This window comes from Artemia franciscana, chromosome 15 (assembly GCF_032884065.1).
Source record: "Artemia franciscana chromosome 15, ASM3288406v1, whole genome shotgun sequence".
NCBI classification, from domain to species: Eukaryota; Metazoa; Arthropoda; class Branchiopoda; order Anostraca; family Artemiidae; genus Artemia; species Artemia franciscana.
Genome location: NC_088877.1, coordinates 6,411,232 through 6,431,039, shown reverse-complemented (window position 1 = coordinate 6,431,039; position 19,808 = coordinate 6,411,232). Strand labels below are relative to the sequence as shown.

General features: G+C 34.1%; 1 protein-coding gene and 1 pseudogene across 7 annotated transcripts in view; both read right to left on the bottom strand.

Moving 5' to 3' along the window:
• LOC136035992 (cardioacceleratory peptide receptor-like) overlaps positions 1 to 18,430 on the bottom strand; it is a 473,226-nt gene extending 454,796 nt beyond the window's left edge. For all 7 annotated transcript variants that reach the window (XM_065717902.1, XM_065717908.1, XM_065717903.1 and 4 more), the window contains exon 1: positions 18,310 to 18,430. The gene's annotated coding sequence lies outside the window, so the exon portion shown is untranslated. The remainder of the gene's footprint in view (positions 1 to 18,309) is intronic.
• Positions 4,082 to 6,682, bottom strand: LOC136035986 (transcription factor IIIB 90 kDa subunit-like; annotated as a pseudogene).
• Positions 18,431 to 19,808: the final 1,378 nt, after the last annotated feature.

Genomic DNA, 19,808 nt, shown 5'->3' with positions numbered 1-19,808 from the left:
TTGTTCGTTCTTTATATTCACATTTTATACACATTATATTTACGTTAAATAGTTTTATATTAAAGTAATAAATATTATAAAAATATTTTATAGATTTTTGTAAATATTTTTCATAGATATTTTCGTATATTATATGTTTCTATGTTTATATTCTTTTGTAAAATTTATGCATACTTATACTTGTCTTTACAAAGATTAAGTTAATATACTTAAATCTTAATTACAATTTTCAAAGGATAAAAACTATCCTTAAACTATCGACTGGCTTCCCACCCCGGAGCTGAGATTGCGTAACGGCTTCAGCAGAAATTTTTATTGTTTGTCAGGTGCAAACTGGTTGTTGATAAGAATTGGCAAAATGTATAAAATAACAACATTTTCTTCTATCCATAAAAGCTGCGCACGGAAACTTGGAACTATGATTCAAACCTGCTTGCTGCAAACTTCGCAGCAAGCAGCTCTCATTGGAGCAACGACGCTTGGACCTCGCAGCATAAATATATAATAGTAGCAAAAAGTTTCTCCAAAAACGACACAGATCAAAGCGCTCGGAAACAGAAAGTCCGTCTGCGTCACAGCAATAAATCTCCCATAGTCCAATTATAATGCGCAAGAAATTTACCATTGCGCGTGCGTGAAAGGCAGAGTCATGAAGAGAGGTTTGCGATTGACGTGTCTCAAAAATCTCTAATGGAGAGTATAGGACTCTTCGCTATTGCTTATATATATCTATACTCTGCTTGAGCCTAGTATAGACTAAATGTTGACTATGTTTTTCTGTGTCAGTCTCGTGCAACTTTGTGCTGCGATAAATTAGTAGCAGTAATATTTAACTGTTTTTTTATGCACCAAGTATTTGTACATGCGAAATACCTCTTTGGTACCCCAACACTAAGTACAATTGAAATGAAAATATCTTAAAAATGGTAATTTTTGTAAAAGGACAGTTATATTATATTATATTCTGATCCTATATTATTTTATATTATTATATTATTCTACCTCCAAATTCTTTTCTTATATTAAATTCTAGCAAAATAAAAGTCTTTTATTTAAAAATCTCACATATACACTAGGTTTAAGTCAAATATAGATTATAGAACTAATATGTTTGAAAAATTGATTTCTTTTGCATTGAAATCTAGTCAATCTTTCATGCATAATATTTATTTGGTCTCATTTTATTTAACCTAAGGCATAGGTAAGATTTTAAATACTTTCATACCCTAGCTTAAAGTCAAATATAGGTTATAGAGCTAATATGTTAAAAAAACTGAATTACCTCCGAATCTTTTTCTAATCTTGAATTCTAGCAAAATAAAAGTCTTTTATTTAAAAATCTCACATATAAACTAGGTTTAAGTCAAATACAGATTATAGAACCAATATATTTGAAAAATTGATTTTTTTTTTTATTGAAATCTAGTCAATCTTTCAAGCATAATATTTATCTAGCCTGTCTTTGATTTTAACCTGAGGCATATGCAATATTTTTAAATCAAAATATCGTTTCATTTTGCTATTATATATATATATATATATATATATATATATATATATATATATATATATATATATATATATATATATATATATATATATATATATATATATATATATATATATATATATATATATATATATATATATATACTATATATTTATATTTTTTAATAATTTAATTTTTACCTATTTTTAAGAAACATATGTAAATATGTAATAGCAAATAATAATGTGATGTAAATAATGTAATAGTCCGTATTTTTCTTAGTTGCATGGTTGTATTGTTTAGGCTTCTTTCTGTTGACAAAGGCTTTTGGACATTAAACCGAAAAAGAGAGACTCTTATTATTTTTTTATTAAATGTTGGGATTTTTTCGACCGTCTTATTAAAAATTTCTGCCCGTATTAAACATATTTTTGTTCCACTCGTAAATCGAATGGCGGTATGGTCCAATAAAACCATTCACAAACGCCGAGTATTGTCTGAAATTGGCACCTCTTCGCAAATGTTTTTTTTTGTATAAACTTGGATTTCATTTTTCTTGCTACATACGCAAAACTAAATTTAACAGTTAAGGCCCACAACAAACCTAAGACGCACTGAGTTATTTATACGCGGAACATTTCCCGACTAGTATCGCAATCAACAACGCAATAAAATGAAGGACTCTAGGCTTTAAGTAAGAAGTATCCGTTCCCCTCTTGCTTTCTATTAGTTCTGTGAATCTAATATATATCATGGCCCCAAGGTCCACCCTAGTCAATCTAGAGGACGGAATCCAATTTTAAAGATAATTACCAGCTTATCGCTTAACAGCCATACCGATAATTATGAGAAACATAAAATGAAGTTGGAGCGCTCAAATCAGTGCTTACTGAAACTTTTTCTAGTGGATAACTAGATAATAGTTAGAGCTAGAAATGACAATTTTTCTCGCTGCCACTGCAACCACGAAATAAAGTAAAATCTGTATTTTCAAACCATTCATGGTAATAAATGTAGATAATGAGCGACTTATAATGAGCGTACGATATCCAGACGAAAGTAAAACAGTTCAAAATAGGGATGAAGCCTTTTAATTGACAGTGAATATATGTAAAAATTATTTAATTGGATACTTCGAAAACACATATAGAGTGTTCATCATCAGCAGTAAAAAAAAGCAGTAGTTTTACTGCTGATGATGAACACTGTATATGTGTTCGAAATATCCAGTCAAATAATTTTTATATATATTCACTGTCAATTAAAATGTTTCATCCCTATTTTGAACTGTTTTACTCTCGTCATGGAAAGGCAGTGTGGTCTTCGAAGATATCCAGAGGTCTAAAAAATGGAAGTTTGCAAGTAAAATATAAATGATGAGATTTATTGACTTTTGCTGATCCGATATATTCAAAATTCATTTAAGTTTAAACGGATCCGTGAAAAATAGATAGTAAAAATACTTCCATAAACTAAAAAAAGTAGGGAAAAGTCAATTCATAGTAATAAAAAGAGCGACTCGTAATGAGTTCTATATCCGGAGCCCTATGAAAAACGGAAGTTTGAGAGCAACATCTAAATTAAAGGAATTACTGTTTTGTACTGATTCGACACATTCAAAATTCATTAAGTTCATGCATACCCATGAAAAGTAAATAGTAAAAATCCTTCTAAAAATTAAAACAAAGTAGTGAAAAGTCCATTCAAGGTAATAAATAGAGCAACTCGTAATAAGTACACTTATCCAGAGCCCTTAAAAGACAGGAGTACCTACGACATTTATAAGCGTTTTCCAAGATTTCCAGTTTCCCCCTCCAACTCCCCCCAAAGTCAAAAGATCTGGTCGGGATTTGAGAGAAAAGCTCTGAGACATAAGTTCCTTCTAATTATCAAATTTCATTTGGATCCGGTCGCCAATTCTTAAGTTAAAAATACCTCAATTTTTCTAATTTTTCCAAATTAACAACCCTCAGCTCCCCCAAAGAGAACGGATTCGTACCAGTTATGTCAATCTCGCATCTATAACTGCTTCCCATCAAGTTTCATCCCGACCACTCCACTCTAAGCGTTTTCCATGATTTTATGTTCCCCCGCCCAATTCCCCCAAGGTCACCGGATGTGGTTAGAATTTAAAACAAGAGCCCTGAGACACGATATCCTCACAAACGTTAAATTTCATTAAGATCCGATCATTCCTTCGTAAGTTAAAAATACCTCATTTTTTTAATTTTTCAGAATTAACCCTCCCCCTAACTCCACCAAAGAGAGTGGATCCGTTCCAGTTATTTAAATCACGTATCATGAACTTGTGCTTACTTTTCCCCCTAAGTTTCATCCCGATCCCTCCACTCTAAGCGTTTTCCAAGATTTTAGGTTCCCCCCTCAATTCCCCCTAGTGTCAGCGGATCCAGCTGGGATTTTAAATAAGAGCTTTGAGACACGATATCCTTCCAAACTTCAAATTTCATTAAGATCCAACACTCCTTCGTAAGTTAAAAATGCCTCATTTTTTCAAATTTTCAGAATTAACCCACCCCCCCAACTCCCCAAAGAGATCATATTCATTCCGGTTATGTCAATTACGTATCTAGGACTTGTGATTATTTTTACCACCAAGTTTCATCCCGATCCCTCCACTCTACCTCCAACTTCACCCCTCCAACTCCCCCCAATGTCACCGGATCTAGCCGGAATTTAAAATAAGAGCTCTGAGAAACGATATCCTTCCAAACATCAAATTTCATTAAGATGCCATCACCCATCATAAGTTAAAAATGCTTCATTTTTCCATTTTTCTGAATTAACCGGCCCCCCACTGCCCCCTCCCCCAGTTAGTCAAATTGGGAAACAAACTATTTCTAATTTAATCTGGTCCGGTCCCTGATATGCCTTCCAAATTTCACCGTCCTAGCTTACCTGGAAGTGCCTAAAGTGGCAAAACCGGGACAGACGGACAGACCGACAGATTTTGCGATCGCTATATGTCACTTGGTTAATACCAAGTGCCATAAAAACTAATCGATGAATATTACATTAGCCCAATTAATTGCAGCAAGACGATAAATAATAAACAGGATAAGATGGAGTAAAATTATATCAACTAAAATTCATCATTTAAACGAAGTAACGAGGGGACTCAATATTCTTCAAATGTTTGCTCCATCTCTTCAACATTTTCTTCTTCCTCATAATAATCACTGTCATCTAAAGAAATATCCTCTGACGTGAGGTTTGCCTCAGATCCTTCCTGGGCATAATAGTCATCTGGAATCAAGTTAAAGATTTCCTTTTTTGCAAATACTTTCTCCAAATGTTTTATGGGGGATGTTGGTTTGTTCACACATTCTTTCTCGTTAGTAAAGGTAGAATTTTTGTCTGTTGCTTCCTTTCCTTCGTTTAAGAACTTCATAATATTTGCGTACTGTTCATTGTCAATTTTCTTTCCAAAAGAGGTTTTCTTCACCATATTCTCAAATGCCTCAGCACTAGTTTTGCCAAGTAGTTCACTTTTTTTTTATTTTAGTGTACGCTTCGTCAGTCGTTTTGTATTTTTTGAGAACCGTAGTTTCTTTCTCCGAGCTTTTTCTTTTAAGAAAGAATCATATTCTGATTTCCAAAACATTCTCTTCCTATTAGAAACTTCCTTTTCATCGGCACAGAGATAATAGGACAATTCCTCATCATCAATTCCAGTCAAATCAAGCTCTCCATTGTCCTTAGCACACATTTCAAATGTTTTCTTATCAGCTCTTTGAGTCCATTCCCAGAGTCTTTGAAATTTTGGATATCTACTCCTATCTCCTTCTTCGTCATTAAAACCAGTTCCTACAAGAGTCGATGAATACTCTAATTGTTTTTGTTCCTTCCTTTCCCTTACTGGTTCTATTTCTTCCTCATTGTCAACATTTGAATCTTCAATCAGAATTGCATCCACATCCTCCGCAATAACTTCTTCGGTTTCTTTTTCCATATTTCGATTATCTAGATTACCAGTCAGGTACCTTGCCTTGAACTTTCGTTCATGTTGCTCTCTAATTTTCTCTAACTTTCCATTGATTTCTTTAACCAGTGCATTGATTTCATCAGATGATGGGGTTGGGGGCTGAGGCCTTCTAGCCTTGATTTTTTGCCTCACAACACAAGGTGGCTGATCAGATTCAGGTAGATTTTGACCGTTTACATCCCTTTTTCGAAGTTCTTCTGCAGTTAGTTGGGCAGATTCAGTTAGAGCAAACTCCATCATTCTTCTTCTGATTGTTGTATGGTGCACATTCACAACTTTGATCAGATCATCAACACTTTTATCTATCCCAACGCTTCTACAAGCAAGAATCAGCGCAGCAGCAATTATACCAGTTGGATACCTTCCAAGAATGATAAAGTCAGCTTTCATTTGTTTTACGAATATTGACGATATCTTAATTATTTCACTGGTTTGTCGACCCAATCCCAGGGCATAAGCAAACCGAGCAACAAATATACAAGAATCGTGGAATAGTACTTTTAAGTTAAGGTTAAAGCTTATATCTGAAAATACGTGGAATACTTTGGTGACATCTAATTGACATTTTTCAGCTAAATCTATTAACATGAGGTCTTTGTTTTTATATCTGCCAGCAATATATACACAGGCAGCTGCAGTAATCTGCGCAGATCGACCTATAGTTAATTTTTATCAACAGCATCTTGATATATAGATTTAGCAAAATCTACAACATTTCTGTCACCATCTATCCGTAAGAGTCCAGAAATGTGTTCGATGCGATCTCTTCCTTTTTTAAGCGTAATTGGACGGGAGAGAACTATACCTGCACCTTCTCTATCATGGGTTACAAATCTGAATTCAGCAGAAGCCCTACCTTTACCATTCTCAACAAATTGTACGGATACATCAACGGCAAAATCATCAATTACAGTCCCACACTCTTCACAAGCCAATTCTCCACTTTTTTCATCACAGTAAATGTTTGCGTTCAAACAACTGAAACAGTTTTGAATCATTTTTCTTCACATATATTTATGAACTAAAAATATGACTTCAAAAGTTGTTTATATATATATATATATTGACGTCATATTGTAACAGCTAACAGACTTAGTGATACTTTCTCTTTGAGTATATATATTGACGTCATATTGCAACAGATAACAGACAGGACATTTATATATATATATATATATATATATATATATATATACTAGCTGTTGGGGTGGCGCGAAGCGCCCCCCAACAACTAGTTGGTGGGGGAGCTTCGCGCCCCCCCCAGCCCCCCCCCCTCCGCACGCGTAAGTCGTTACGCGCCATATTGATTACGCGCCATTGTAGTTGTGTCCCTGTCTCCCACCTGTGAATACAAATAGATATATATATATATATATATATATATATATATATATATATATATATATATATATATATATATATATATATATGTTTTTAACTACGTAAAACTTGCGAATATACAACATTCTTCGATGTCCCATTGTCTGTGCATATAAATAGATTGTCAGGTTCACCGACTCTTGAACATGCAACATAAAATTGTCCATAGGAAAAACAATCCGTATTCAGATCTAAACCTCATTATTCTAATGATTGCCCTTGAGCTTTGTTGATGGTAATTGCTAATCGAATATTCCCTGTGTCCCCGTCGTCATTTATATGTCCCCTTGTGCCCCCGGCGTCCCCGTTGTAGTTGTGTCCCTGTGTCCCGGTCGTCATTTAGATTCCCAGTATCCCGGTCGTCATTTGTGTCCCAGTGTCCCAGTCTGTAATTTCTCTTTGAGCGTCCCGGTCGTCATTTATATTCCCTGTGTCCTGGTGTCCCAGTCGCCATTTGTGCTCCGGTCGTCATTTGTGTCCCGGTCTGTAATTTATCTTTGAATGTCCCGGTCTTTATTTATATGTCCCGGTCGTTATTTGCGTCCCAGTGTCCCAGTCTGTAATTTCTCTTTGAGTGTCCCGGTCGTCACTTATATACCCTGTGACCCGGTTTTTAGTTTTCTTTTTCTCCTTTATTTTTCAGTTTTTTTCCTTTTTTTAGTTTTTTTTTCTTTTTCAGTTTTTAGTTTTTTTAGTTTTTTAAGTTTTTTTATTAGTTTTTATTTTTTTTCTTTTTAGTTTTTTTTTTGTAGTTTTACCTTTTTTTAGTTTGTTTATTTTTTTTCATTTTTATTTTTTAGTTTTTTACCTTTTTTAGTTTTTTTTTTAATTTTTAGCCTTTTTAGTTTTTGTTTTTACCTTTTTTTTAGTTTTTTTTTTCTTCTTTTGTATTAATGCTAAAGCCAAGGTTCAAACCTGGGACCTCTCGGACCTAGAACCTGGAACATAACGCTTTACCAACTCAGCTACTTCGGCTTGAATACATTCGTTTTTGAATTTGGTATATGATGAAATAATTCAGACGTCATATGCGGACAGACAGACAGACGCGCAAACAAACAACTTATTTATATATATATATATATATATATATATATATATATATATATATATATATATATATATATATATATATATATATATATATTTATATATATATATATATATATATATATATATATATATATATATATATATATATATATATATATATATATTCATACGAATCATATTCATATGAATCATATTCAATATGAATTGTATTCATATAAAACCTTCTCAAAAAGTCTTGACAACAAAATTACAGTTGGTCTGTGTTATCACCAAAGATTTTGAAATAGCTAATGGCAGAGGAATAAACAACGACACAGCAATAAAAGCTGCCTCACACGAAAGTCAGGTCATCCCAGAATGGGGAGGGTGAGGGGTAACAAGGAAGGATTTCTTCTTTACCCCCTCCCATTCATATTTGAATGGGACTCCATATTGCAACTCCATATTGGAGTTCCATATTGGGGAACTCCAATATCCTTCATATTGGAACTTCATGGGAGGGGGTAAAGAAGGGATGTCTGAACATATTTGGATAGAGTAGTAGTTAGCGCAACTTTGTTGGCCTCAGGTGGCCTGGTGCTGCAGTGAAAATTTAGTAGGAGTAGTAGTAGTAGTAGAAGTACTACTACTACTAGTAGTAGGAGTAGCATATTTGTAACAGATAATGCGCAACCAACTGTTTTTTGTTTTTTTGTTTTTTCATACAAAATAATTTACTTAGCTCTTCAAGAAGTTCATAGCAGCGCTTTAGGTTTTGAGCTCGATAGATTGTAATCCTTCAAGGAAAACTTCCTCAATTCCATCGATATCCCAAGATATCAAGATACTTGAATATCGTCATTTATGATGATGATGTGAAAATATTTTAATACAAAATGTCTGCCTCAGGTACGGTGGCCGTAATTTATTGTTGTTATTGGCAGTAGTATAGCCAAAAACATATATTTCGGCGCCCAGTTGAACTACAAAACAGTGGATTTTAGGCTTTAATCTCTCCATATTTTCTTAACCCTTATGTGAAGGTATATTCCTGAATTAACCTGTACTTGACACACAAGTTTATTGCAGTAAAACAGGGTAGTATAGTTCAAACTGAAAAAAAATCAAATCAAAACCCTATCCAAAGAAACGAAATTTTCATCTACTCGTTGCATTTCAGAAGGGTATCTACTTCATATAAAGCGGAAGGGAACCAAAAGGATCAATTGGTCTTTGGTCCTCTTAATCCTTGGACGAGGTCCTTGGTCCTTTGCAGCTTGGTCCATTGCGGCTAGAGCCTTGGCAGTGTTTATGATAATTATGTTAGTCTTGTGACAGTTCTGAAGATAACGTGAAATACATGATCAATTGTTCTGCCATCACACTTACTCCAAGAAAGGGTTATATCTTCATTATGGGGAAGGGCAAGTCAAAATCTGGTCCAAAGACTGACAAATATTTTATTTTTATGTAGCATACGCCAATACGAAGCACCAATATTAAGGCCGTGATTAAGTGAACTTGAAAACATCGAGGTTCAAAATTGAAGTTAGGGTAGCCTTCTGTCTCTCAATTCTCTAGAGACCGTCGATTGTCAAAAACCCTTCAAGTAGCACTTATTCATTGGCGGAAATAGAAGGTTAATTATACCAGCTTGTCAATCTGGTCTCTAGGGCGATCTGAAACGATTCTTTCTGGCAAAAAACTTGTAAAAATTTCAGGTAGCTGAAAATATTCTACGGGACAGTTCGAAAACAGGAAAATACATCGACAAATGGTTGCAATCATATTAAAGGTTATTGTCTCTTGCTCATCATAGTTTGTTCTAAAAGCAATATCCTTCATATGTACATATGTGAAAAAGAGCTAAACATTTTCTAAGATTTCTAAGCAAATAGAGGAAATAGAGCAAAATCCTAGCAAACATTTTGTAGCATCTTCAAGAAGCTACGGCCTGATATCAAAAGCGGTATCTTCCGCCAACGAGTACTTTTTAAATATGAATTTTCAATTTTAACATGGGATTTTCGGGTTCCATCAGCTCACTTAATCACGGCCTTAAGCTTCATGCTGTATTTCAATAGATTTTATCTCATTCAAATCCTTGAACCACATCTCCATAAAATGAACAGGTTTTTCAAATGAAATGATATGATCAAATGATCAAATTAAATGATATTTGATATGAAATCCGAGTAGATCCCCTTTAAATTGACCAGCAAAGCTGAAATTTGAAACGAAAAAAAATCATTATACACCACCCTCCTTATTCCACACCTCATTACGCTAATCAAACAAACGAAAAGAAAAGATTTTTCAATTGAAAATATGGAGCAACATTAAAATTTAAAATGAACATAAATTATTAACAAAAATGATTAAGTTTAAGAAGGGGGTTGCCTCCTCCCAGACACCTCGCTCTTTACGCTAAAGTTTCTTAGTACTTTTGAAAAAAGCTTCTTATTTTTCCATTTAAACGACCATTGTGTTTCAAGAGTCTTTTTTAAGAAATTGGGACATAATTCAAACTTTAGAGTAAAAAGTGATGTGTTGAGGAGGAGGCAACCCCCTTCACACAATTTCTGTTCTTTTTAAGTTTTAATGTTGCTCTTTACTTTCAGTTAAAAAGCATGTTTTTTAGGGCAACTACAGGACCTAGTTGCCTTCCAATCTTTTCGATTACAATGAGCCCTTTCACGATGCTCTAGGACCACCGAGTCGATAAAATCACCCCTGGGGAAAAAAAACAAATAAACACGCATCAGTGATCTTTCTTCCGGCAAAAAATACAAAATTCCATATTTTTGAAGATAGAAGCTTGAAACCTCTACAATTAGGCTCTCTGATGCGCTGAATCTGATGGTGTGCAAAACAATTTTTCCCAGGCTCGTAAGCTTTTATTGGTAAGACTAAACTTAATGAAACTTATATATTAGAAATCAGCATAAAAATCTGATTCTTTTGATATAGGCTATCTGTTGTATTCTGGTAAAATCTCATGGTGTGATTTTCATTATGATTCTATGAGTTTTAGGGGGTGTTTCCCCCTTTTTTCGAAAGTAGAGCAAATTTTCTCAGGCTTGTAACCTTTGATTGGTTTGACAAAACTTAATGAAACTTAGATATTTGAAATCAGCATAAAAATTTGATTCTTTTGATATATCTTTTGTTTTCTGGTAGGAATTCATGGTGTGATTTTCATTAAGATTCTATGAGTTTTAGGGGGTGTTTCCCCCTTTTTTCGAAAGTAAGACAAATTTTTTCAGGCTTGTAACCTTTGATTGGTTAGACTAAACTTAATGAAACTTATATATTTGAAATCAACATACACGTTTTTTTAACTGAAAGTAAGGAGTGACATTAAAACTCAAAACGAACAGAAATTACTCCGTATATGAAAGGGGCTGTTCCCTCCTCAACGCCCCGCTCTTTGCGCTAAAGTTTGACTCTTTCTCTCAACTCTACTTTTAAAAACAGTAAAAAAAATCTTTAGCGTAAAGAGCGGGGCGTTGATGAGGGAACAACCCCTTTCATATACGGAGTAATTTCTGTTTTCTGAATGTTTTTGAATTAATGCATGTTTTGATTTTGGCTCTTCGCACATGAATAATCAAAACGAAATTTGCACATTAATCTTTTTTTTGGCTAAATGGCTTTCTCATAATTATGATCGGACGATTTTGAAAAAGACGGAGCGGGGGAGTAGGCCTAGTTACCCTTCAATTTTTTGGTTATTTAGAAAGGCAACTAGAACTTTTAATTTTTTACGAACGCTTTTATTAGTAAAAATATACGTAACTTACGAATTAACTTACGTAACGAACTTCTATATTCATATGTATCCATTCTGTTTATGGGGGGTACCCCCTCGGTTATACCTCGCTCTTTACACTAAAGCTTAAATCGTGTCCCAATTCCTTAAGAATGACCCCTGGATCACAAAGGCCGTAGAATAAATGGTTGAAATTAATAATATTACTTTAGCGTAGCCTAAACAGCAAGGTATTAGGAGGAGATGAACCCCTCATAAGCTTAATCATTTCTGTTCGTTTAAGTTTTAATACTGCTCCTTACTTTCAGTTGAAAAAACATTTTCATATTTATTTTTTCATTTGAAAAAAAAATGCTAAAAAGTCCTGCACATCCATTATGGAAATTTTCTTCCACCATGACAAATTCCTCCATGGAAAGCTCCCCCGCTTAAACCCGTCCCATCTACCTCTCCCCTCCCAACCAAAAAACAATCCCTCTGAAAGCGTCTGTACACTTCCCAATAACCATTGCTATATGTAAACACTGGTTAAAGTTTGTAACTTGTAGCCCCTCCCACGGGGACTGTGGGGGAGTAAGTCGTCCCCAAAGACATAGTTATTAAGTTTTTCGGCTATGCTGAATAAAATGGCTATCTCGGAATTTTGATCCGGTGACTTTTTGAAAAAAATGAGCGTGTGAGGGGGACTAGGTGCCCTCCAATTTATTTAGTAACTTAAAAAAGGCACTAGAGCTTTTAGTTTCCATTAGAATGAGTCCTCTTGCGACATTCTAGGACAACTGGGTCGATACGATCACCCCTGGGAAAAAACAACAAAAAAACCAAAAAACAAACAAATAAACACGCATCCGTGACCTGTCTTGTGACAAATAAATACAAAATTCCACATTTTTGTAGATAGGTGCTTGAAACTTCTCCTGTAGAGTTCTCTGAAACGCTAAATCTGATGGTGTGATTTTCGTTAAGATTCTATGACGTTTAAGGGGTGTTTCCCCCTATTTTCTGAAATAAGGCAAATTTTCTCAGGTTTGTAACTTTTATGGGTAAATTTAAACTTGATGAAACTTATATATTTAAAATCAGCATTAAAATGCGATTCTTTTGATGTAACTATTGTTATAGAAATTCCGTTTTTTAGAATTTCGGTTACTAGTGAGCCGGGTCACTCCTTACTACACTTCGTTACCACAAACTGTTTGATATAACTATTGGTATCAGAATTCCGTTTTTTAGAGTGTCGGTAACTATTAAGTAGGGTTGCTCCTTACTTACAGTTCGTTACCAAGAACTGTTTAATAAAATAAAAAACACCAATACTTATCAGCTGGCTATAACTTTTTGTATGATGTATGCCTTAAGTAAAGCGATATTGGCTCTCGCTTCATGAGCGAGGTATTGAACAAGGAAAAGGGTAGCATCCCCTTCATATATAGGTTGACATCTGCTCATTTTAGGTTTTAGATTTCAATGCTAAATTTCAAGTGAAAACGTAATTTTTATTGTTGCCCGTTTTCACTGCAGAATTTTAAATGAAAAACTTAATTTGCATTTCGGTCCATTTTAATTCCCCATAGTTCGGAATAGAGGCGTACTCAGGGGGAGTCCCCCCCTAAAAAAATCCAAATTTTATTTAATTTCTTTGTACTTCTTATCTCATATTATCAAATGAAATTATTTTTATTATTATTTTGCTCTCCTTCCCTCCAAGAAGAATATGACCCCCCCCCAAAAAAAAATAATATATTTACGTGCCCGGCAAGGATAGGATAGACTCTACAATAATGAGTGGAAGGAGACACACCATCACATGGGAGTATGTCTTTGGTAACTTGTTTGTGCGGGGGGGGGGGACTAAAAATTAGGGGATGTTTTGATGACTTAAAACAAATGGCAATTTCATAATTTTGGATCTATGACATATCGCCTTAATTTGGATCACAGTTGTCGTATAGCAACACAATGTGACAGAAAAGACCTTTACTGGGGTACCAAAGTGTTACATCTTAAGAGAAAGATCGTAGAATTGAAAAAGAATTCGTTTGAATTAGCCGTATATGTCATTTCTATGACCAATGGCTCTAACAGATACAAATCATATTAAAAAAAAGTACACCCTTAAAACGGTCCAAGTAAAAAAAACTGCATGTTCTGGTTATAATTTTCATATTTTTAAGGGGACTCTATGGGTAATCTTGATATTTGGGTTCTGCCATCTCGCCCTTCTTCTTTTTTTCAGAAAAGAATAGGGGTTTATCTTCCATTTTACAACTCATAACATTTGCACAATAAGAGCCGTTCGGCTACACTCTGGACACCCAATATTAACACTTACTCCAGATATAATCCTTAGAACAAATGGAGTTTATGGGTTAAATCCCTACTTTCAGCGGGAGGAACTCGATTAAACGTTGGGAAACCCTTTACCTTGAAGTATACTTTTAAAGTCTTCCGACACCCATTTACCACCCTCTATTCCAGAGAATGATCCCCCTCCTCTTTAAAAGATATTGTAGAGCTGTCTAATGCTGCATATAATAAGTTAAGGGTACTTGTACATTATTCAGAACACACTCAATAAGTGAAGTTAGGTTCTTTCGCGAATGATGCGAACAAGACACAAGAAACTGGTCAAGCAACTTCTCTATACCACACAATTAGCTTTGGTTTTGTTGCAAAATAAATTGTAGGTATGTTTTATTTAAGTATTTAGTTTTGTATTTTGGTTTGGTTTATGCAAACAAATTTGGGCTATATATTTGCACATTAGGGGGGGGGGGTAAAGCATATCATATATTAAATACAACAATCGTTAGTTTACGTATTAATATATGATATGTTTTACCCCAACCCCCCTAATGTGCAAATACATAGCCGAAATTTGTTTCTAAACTATTTATACAGAATGTACCTGCATCGTAGTTAGTTTCACGAAAGAACCTAGCTTCACTTATTGAGTGTGTTCTGAATAATACACAAGTACCAAATTCAGTCTCATTTCTATTGTTTTGATTCTAATAAAGCTTTCAAGTTATTGTTTGTAATAATCCTTCATTTTATATGGGTAATAGGCTACATATATTTAGGGATAAAACACACCGTCCTGCGACCATATGTCTCTGGAAACTAGCTTTATACCTATGATCCTTGATAGCTTCGAATTATTTAACTATCTTTGAGTTCCCACTCCGTACCCTTCTGCCCTTAATGGGGTCAAAAAAATGCTTAGGCGCGAGAGAGCACCACGATATGATATTTTTATATATTTTGTTAAAAAATAGCTATATACCTTGAAATGACGGAAGTTCAGGGGGCTAAATCCTCCTCCCTCCAGCAAAACCTCCCTACCGATTGGGAGGAACTCTGACAAATATCGGGAAACCTGGACCTTTAAATTTTAGAGACTTCCAACACCCTCTTTCCCAAAGAACTATCCATGAATCTCTTCCTCCTTAATCTTTGGTGGGCAAATGAAAAATATTCCAGACAAATAAATGAAGCCTCAAATTTATTAAATTCCTGGTAGGGGGCTAATAAAATGTATCTAGGCAGAAGTGAGTTCCATGAAAAGATGATTATGTTTAAAAACAGCAATCACAAGCAAAGAATACCAAAACAGTGCTTCGTCAATTGTAAACATTTATAAAAACTTAAAAGTAAAACTCAAAACTGTCAGTAGACTAAAATTAATAACAAAAAGTTCAAATATAAAAAGAAAATTATTAACTAAAAAGCCATTTCAATAAAAACATTTGTACAACGTTAAAAAATTAACCAAAAACTGTAAAAGGTTTGGATTTAAAGGGGCTAAAATAATTTAATGAGAATTTAAATGTTAATCAAATACTAAATCTAAACAACATTTTGTTCTGCTATTATTGTCTTTCAATGGAAATATCAAAAAACTCATTTTTCAATGATAGTAATACTTAAGAAAAAGTGTACAAAATGGGGACTAAAAAACATGGCAAAAAAGGGGGACTAAAAACATAGGGACTAATTGCCCCCCTCCCCTAATTGACGATCCTGATCATTCCTGGGGAAACAAACAATAGCTAAGAATCCTTAACCACCCTCTTCAAGAAAAATCTCCTTTTTATGTTGATAGAGGGCTGAAATATCTGTTCCCAGGGGTCCTTAGACATTTACAATTTTCCTTCGTAACGTTCATCAATAATCCATTACTCTTCATGATTGCATTTCCTTCTCTTTCTCTAATGATACGAATTTTCTTATGCTTATAACTTTTGATTGGTAACTTTAACCTAATAAATTTTATATATTTGAAAACAAAATAATGAAAGCAGTCTTGAAAGCAAAATCTTGAAAGCAGTCTGCTTTCTTGAAAGCAGTGCTTATTTTGTCTTCAAAAACGATTTTGTATTACTTTAGACAGGGGTTGCTGTTTACCTATTTTTTCATTTCCATGAACGGTTTGATATTGTTCAGTTAAAATGCTATACCCTTTTTTATGTTTGAGATCATTTAAAAGTCGAACACATCCTTTTCTTTATGGGTGCGATGATACTAGGTAGCTTTCTAAATGTCTATCTTTTTTTAATATTACTGCAGAGTATTTTTTTTCGACAGAGTATTATCCAGATGCAAAATCGATTATCTAAATCTTTTAGATTGTTTTACATTTAACACAAAATTACTTGGTCGACTTGTATTTTTGTAACCTCATTAGAGTATTTTAAAAAAATATAAATTTTTCAGAAGAAACACAAAATGACATTTTAGGTGTCGAATCCCAAGCAATTTCTCAGAAGTTAATTTCGGTAGTAAATTTATTTGAATACATTCTTCATACTTATTATACATTGACGAAGTCAAAATTCTGAACATTTTCTTCCCACAAAGATAAAATTCGGTAAAATTGCAGCTTAGCAGCTCTTCTGAAGGAAATAGTATGTAAGAAAAACAGTTGTACCATTAAATTCCTTATTTCATGCTCTTTAAAAATATCATAGTTGTTTATTTTTACCCCGCAACCACCTCCTGACGGTCCCGTTATAAGCCCTAATAACATGTTTCTCCGTTGTATTGGATCTCGTGACGCGTCATGTCTTCTTTCTTAACCAGTTTTCTCGCATGCTCAACTCAAGAAAAAACAGTTTGACCTGAAAGTTTATTTTAAGCCAAACAAGGCCTATAAACCAAAATAAATTCGATTCTATAGATAGCAAAAAAAAAATGTTAATTTTCTCTCTTCTCACAGCAAAATCGACAACAAAAAACAGAAGCTTAAATTGCTGTCCCCTTTGTTTACCACTTCAGTAACTTATTTAAAAGCCTTAAAAATTGTCATTTTTTAAAGTCGTCAACAGGATTCCCGGAAACTCAAGAATGTCGCCCTAAAAAATTGCTGTACTTACGCGTTATCCCGACCACACTCCAGAAGTTTGCTCAGCTTAAAACCTGTTTTTCTCTATGGACTCTCAGATAATCAGCTTAACCTTAGCGAGTTGAAGTACTATGCCGGTATATTTTAATTAGATATTTAATAAATAGATTTGGTTAGGTTAGCTAAGATTAGGTGTTTAATATATTTCGTTCTGGGTGGCCCGCTTTAAATAATTCTCTGTTGTACTCTCCATAACTTTGTGACTGATATATCATATTTTCATCATATTTAGGTATACTTCATTATGATTAACCTAACTTCAGTTCTTGAGTGTGGTCGGGATAACACGCAAGTACCAAAACTGCTTCTTAAATGTGAAAGCTGCTGGTACACTGCTAAAATGTGAACAACATCCTCCATTTCTGAATTAAATAATTTCCCCGATTAACTCACTAATGATACAATCAGAATTTTATTTTAGATCTAAATATAACATTCATTTGTGTTGGAAACGAGCTTTACCCCTTATCTCCCTAATGATCAAATATATATTCTGAGTTGTATACATATACTGAATTCTCCATAAGTCACTCTTTTCTTGAAATTAACCTTACAGTTTGACAAAATAATGCAGAATTCTTTGCATATATACAATTCAGGTATATATTTGCGCATTAAGAGGTGAGCAAAGTTCATTTCTGACGCAAATTTATGTTATGTGTTGGATTAAGGATGAAATTCCGATTCTATAGGTATGTCTATTTCTTTGCTATATCATTAGTTAGTTAATTGGAAAATCTACCCAAATTATTGGGCCTATAGCAATCAATTATTGGGCCTCCCTAATGATCAAATATATATTCTGAGTTGTATACATATACTGAATTCTCCATAAGTCACCCTTTTCTTGAAATTAACCTTACAGTTTGACAAAATAATGAAGAATTCTTTGCATATATACAATTCGAGGTATATATTTGCGCATTAAGAGGTGGGCAAAGTTCATTTCTGATGCAAATTTATGTTATGTTTGGATTAAGGATGAAATTCCGATTCTATAGGTATGTCTATTTCTTTGCTATATCATTAGTTAGTTAATTGGAAAATCTACCCAAATTATATCTGGGCCTATAGCAATCCCCTTGCTAGAATCAGTGATGCATATTTTATCTAAATAAATGATCGGAGAAAAACTAATCAACAAGTTAATCATTAAAAAAAACGTAAGAATTTGACATTATTCTATATACGGGATGACTGAAATAAAAGTTCTTTATTAAAAAACTTACAAATTTTCCAGGTATCCTAATTCCAACTACTCATAGTCTATTCTCCTTAGCTCCACAAGTTGATTGCTTTGTGTCTCTAGCCGAACTGACTCGATCTATTAGAGCAAGGTCGTTTATTCAGAAAAAAGCGAAGCGGTATCTAACTTCTGATTGGTTAATCATGTTGGATGCTGCACACAACCGTTAACGGCAAAGCGTAATAAATTTACATAAAAGTTCATAATGGTTACTATTGCTAGTACAGTTTGAAAGTGAAGATTTATTTGACAGATTTGGGAGCGTCTATCTTGTCCATATTCTTGATTTAATGACAACCATTTTAGGCTAGGATTACAACTAGTAGAAGCAATTAGGTAGCATATATTAATAATACCAATGTGAGTAACTATAAAGGAAAAGCAATTTCATCAGATTCACTTCTACGTGTATGAGTTCTAAAATTAAGGAAACTTCAATTTGAGATAGTAGGGGATCAAGTGCATATGCGAGTCAGTTTTGGAGGGGGAAGGATTATTTTAACTGAAAATTGGGCGAATGACTCGTATATAAAATAAATAGAAATTATAGGTTATATGGGTCAAATGTCGAGGCTTGGCCCATACCTAAAGGTCCCTTACCTTGTGTACGTGTCAGCAATGATTGGGTGAAGCAGGATCAGTTTAGAAGCTGGACAAGCACTGGTTTTATGTCCTTCTGAACAGAGGTTTGAGATTCCGTGTAGCAAATCCTTTTGCTTACGGTGGGGGTTAGCTGTGTGACTCTGCAAGATTAGCCACCGTGAGTCAGGGGAGCTTATAGTTAAATAAATTCCTACGTATCATACGAATTTCAGATACCAAGTAAGGAGGGAAGACACCCGGTTTTACAGCAAAATCAAGGTTGAGATGATGAATTGTAGATACATCCACTGCTTTACGTGACTACAGCTGCCAGGACTACTCCTTCCGTGATTACACTGTTCACTGCTACTCCCACATTAGTTCTCCTACCAAGACTCCTCCTACTATGATAACTTCCTGCAACATTACTTGACTATTGCTACCCAGATCCACATTTAGTTTTTTTCAGGGGGAGACAAAAGAAACTTCAAAAACACGTCAAAAATTTGTTCATATTCATGTTTGTTACGCTTTTACGAGTCAAACAAACATTTCAGGGGTGGGGTTAAGCTCCCTGTCCCCTCCCCCTTGGATACGGCCTTGCTGCTACCAAATTGAAACTATCAGATAATAATAACTATTATTATTCACAAAACTTGTTAACTACCAATACAAATTTCTATATACATAACAGTTTGTCAAAAGAATAAGGAATGGAAGTTAAATATATGTAAAAAACTAAATTAAACAGCGAATTTAGAAATAAAAACGAGAAAAACTAGCTCATGTCTGAGTCAACTTAAAACTAAAAAGAATTATTATAAATGGAGAAATGAACCATAATACGGATAAAAAATACAGTAAAGAATGAAGTCACACTTAAAACAGTACACAATTACA